Below are 4,684 nucleotides of genomic sequence, written 5' to 3'. Positions count from 1 at the left end.
GGTTCAATTTAGTTTGTTCAGGAAGCTATGATTTAATTGGAGACGAGACACTTGAATATTTTCAAAAATTAAATTTATCTAATAAATTTTAATATATTTACTAAATGAATTTGAAATAAATTTATTCTAAACTTATTCAGTTTATTATGAATTTATTTGAATTTATTTTTTAAATATAATTAAATTTACTTTATAGATTTAACTAAGTTTATTTTATACTTTATTTTCTTTCATCTTTAAAACTTAATTTTAAAATTTATTTTCTTTATAATTTAAACTTAGTTTAAATAATCAAGTGTCCCGTAACCTTTTTAATTATTCTACTCCAAGACAAATCAGATTGACATTTAGTTGAGACAGATCAGGCTGACAGATTACAAGACAAACACCGGGCTTTCAAATACCAGATTCTCAGAACCGGTAATGGAATTACATTGATGACCCAATCCAATTGATTACTCAAAGGATTATTAGAAGCAGTTTTCTATGTTCGACAAAGCTGATTGTGATTCGAAGAAGATTCTATTGAAGACTAATTTGGTACTACTAAAAGTGGATTTTGAAGAAGGTACTTCAGGCCTTGATCTGAGTAATTACTCCGACTTGATCATCAGATCACCAGATCAGGATGGGAATTTGCTATATATGCAGTGAAGCATCTTCCCAGGGCTCGGAATGTCAACTTTGAATGGCACCACTGGTAGTAGGAAAAGAGAAGTTTTTACGGACGAATCTTCGAGGGATTTCAATCTAACTCAGTGATTCAGGGATATACAATTACACAGTGAATTGTATCAATGCTAAACCCATCCAGAATCAACTGAATCAAATATAGAGAACTGTGGAGGTTTATGGATATTTATCGAGTTACTACCGCACCAAATCAGTTTCGTGCATTTATGTCAGAACCTTAGAATTGAACAGAAGAGTTTGTAACTGCTGAATTTGAGGAAGCTCAAGTCGACGAAAGTTAACACTTTTGAAGAATGTGAGGACATAACTTCAAGGATTAGCATAACACTATCTGAGAGGTTTAGTCATGTCAGATTCAGATGGAATCCATTGGTTTCAAGTGGAGACTCTTTGGGGTTCAGTTCGACAGGTTGTTTGAAAACTGAGTTGGTCAGTACACACAATATTGGTTGGTATCTTTAGCAAAGAGGGTTGCTATATATATTTGAAGCCTCGACAAACAAGGATGATAGGGCTTGTCTGAAATTCAAGTGGATGTTTTGAAAGAAGCATCATAACAAGTTCTTATGCTATTTTAGGAAAGGTGTGAGATGGATCAATTGCTGATGAGAAGGATGATTATGGTTATCTGACTATCCTAGCATTCTCTGAAGATGACTCACCTCGCACTTCTCAAGTACGAATTCTTTCTAACTATGCAATAATTATTTCTTTATATTCAAAGCATGTTATAAATCTCTGAGTAGAACTGTTTAACACACAAGCACAAGCATGATAGCATCACAATTGATAATGTTAAACTAGTATGCTAGATGACTGTTCTGGTAACTAGGATTGATGATAATCTTGTGCATGTGTCTTTAGCAGATTCTTAACATGTGTATGAATATTTAGGATTTGATTATTAGCAATGGTGAGATTAGAAGCTTTCCTTTGGAACACAACTCTTAGTTTTAGGGGTTATGATCCTAGCATGTATAACTTTCTTAAAACACTTACTTTCAGATTCCCTAGTACAATTAGATTTGCTTATCTAATCTGAATTGTTTGTTAAGGATTTTATTTTGTTCTATGATGGAATGTCTACCTTGTGTCAGTAGAACTTTTAGAACTTCATGTTAGATCTAAAACTGACTTTGGTAATAGAGATAGTATAATGCCATATAACAACAGATTGGGATTAATATGAATTGATGATGTGATTATCTGTCCATGATCCTTATGCTTTTAGGAGATTACTGAATATCTGTAATTCTGCTTTCTACCTGTTACACTTGTGTTAATTGGTTTAAGTAGAGAGTACTGAATCTTCTGAATTGCATAACTGCCTGTCTTGCTCTTGTCTTATCTTTGACTGTTTGCCATGTGTACTCAACATCGTGTCTTCTTATATTCATATCATGAATGCATGTCTTTGTACTTGCATTGATTTTAGAAGAGCATGTTTGAGAATCACATTAGGGCAATGTCTAGATAAGAATTAGCATGTTAAGGTTGCTTTTGTTGTTACCATTGTTAAAGAAAAATCTCTAATCCATCCGGACCCAGTTATGATTGGGGACCATAGAACTCTTTCCATTTGTGATTGCAGGTTACATATGTTCCATATGATTTTTGGTGCACTCTGTTTGCTGAGTAGCTGAAATCATATATTCACAAAAAGTACCCTGTTAGCAAATGTGATCGTGTGAGCAGTTCCGTCAATAATCTTTGAAAGATGACAACAAAGATTCTCTTGCGGGACATGTCTGTTTTCCTAGAATGTCATCATGGAAGCATATCTTTCTTGGAAGAGTCAAAGCACACAAATTCCTAGTATCAAACGGTTCTCTGACAAAGGACATTATGTCAGTTCATGGAATAGTGTTTTATCTTAAATCAAGAAGGATGTGAATATTGCTCGTAGCTAATATGGAACTTCAACTGAAGATGGAGTGAGCTGTTTTGATAGTAAAGCTTCATCAGATAAGTATTAGCTATGGCACTTGAAGCTCTCAAACTTGTATGTCAAAACAAGGAGCTCTTTTTATTAGTAAGAAGAGAATTGGTGAGAGGACTACCTCATCTGAAATTCATTAGGGATGAAGATTATGAGGTATGTCAATAGGGAAGTCGAAGGAGCATTGCACAGAAGTAAAGATATGATCAACATTACTAAGCCGCTTCAGATGATACATATGGATTTCTACGGATCAGTTAATGTTATATCTACAACAAAGCCAGATATCTTTTTGCGATGATCATTGACTACTCTAGATTCTTTCGTGTTGTTCGTATGTGTTCGAAGGACAAGAGACGTCACAAATGAAGGTTGATCAAGATGAACCCTGATCATTGATAAATCCAGAAAGACACCATTCTTGCCAATGGCCAATCAGAAACAAACACTAACTCTTGGTATGTGGTTGGAGGAAAATGCCTCTTTGAAAGTCTTGCATTTGAAGATCAAAGAATACTTTCCTCGGCTACTCTATGGAGTCTACAGTCTACAGGGTGATTGTGATTAATCAAACAGAAGGTGATTGTAAGTCTGGACAGGACATTGAACGACACTTTGCTCCAAGCTGTTAAAGGTGATATTATTGGTATAATGATGATTCCGATCCAAGCAGAATCTCTTTGCAAGGATAAGGATTATTAAAGAAATCTCAGCAACAGCTTAGGGGGAGCATTTGGTGGATCCACTAGTCAAACTCAACACCACATTGAAGATGAACAGGACATATCAAGAACGTATCTGCTTAGACAAAGGGTTTGAAATCAATATCATTCTCGGGTTCTAGTTCTTAAATGTTCCTAATGGTGAAGTGAAGACTAGGAGAGCTATGGTGAAAGGATGTTATTTCTTTGGGTTTCAATCTGAAGTGAAACTTGGGAAGATTCAAAAGCTCTTAATGGGATCCAGATTGAGTGATTGCACAGCAAGATGATCTCAGTCAGTTTGAAAGCAGATTATGCGGAGTCTGATACCCTGACCTAATAACAATTCAATACTTAGTATTTGTCGGGTATTTAGATTCCAACTGGATGTTTTTGGCTCTGTTACGAGGGACAAGCCAATTTGGTTGCTTAGAGTTATTACAAAGGAGAAGGTTATGAAGATTATGGAAACAGAATCTTCAAGTTCAGAACTCTACATCTTAGGGAACTCAACGACCTTCATGATTGAACTAAAGCACCATTGACGAGACTCGGGTTCAGGATATTACAGTGAGCTGGAAGATGAAGCTTCATGCAACATTTCAAGGACTTTGCAGTTGCAGATCCAATGGAATTGTATTCTCTTTCTTCACCAGCTCTCTATGAGTTGCTATCCAACACCTGATGATCGTCACGGACATGGTATGACTTCTGACTAGCATATTATTTTAACATCTTTTTGCTAGAGTCATATTTGGTATTCAAATTATTACCTCTCATGATACAAGGCACACACAATACAAATATATGTGCTGTGATACCATGATTATATTATATGTGGACTAACGTCACTTGTGCAAGATAAATGCTAAGTGGAATGCAGATCAGTGATATATGAGTTTGTTGGAAAGTTGCACCAAATTTTTTTAAGGAGGGTAGTAGAATGTGATAGCTGTATTTTCCTTTTAAAAAAAAAAACAAAAAAAAAACAAACTACTTTTCCAATGGTGTTTTAAAACTTTGATAAACTATATTTTCTATGTGATTATATTTGAATACGTGTGTTGTTATTTTATAAATTTTATTACTGATGTTATCTCTAAGCAAAATTTTAGGCCAGAACTTCCGTTAGCAATGGATAGATCTTATCAAAATAATGTCACGTACCCATAATGTAGAACACGTTGAACCAAGTATGTACATAAATACACGTACTTGTTTCACTTATTTTCTTGTACAGCTCTTCTCTTCTAAAAGGTATGTCTATGTTTATGTCCTGCTTATGTGCTCTGCTCTGCTATAACACTCTTTGGCTGATATTTGACCATTATATGTATAACATGTTTCCTAC

The sequence above is a fragment of the Daucus carota genome, chromosome 9 (genome assembly GCF_001625215.2).
Source record: "Daucus carota subsp. sativus chromosome 9, DH1 v3.0, whole genome shotgun sequence".
Classification (NCBI taxonomy): domain Eukaryota; kingdom Viridiplantae; phylum Streptophyta; class Magnoliopsida; order Apiales; family Apiaceae; genus Daucus; species Daucus carota.
Note: the sequence above shows the minus strand (reverse complement) of the source record.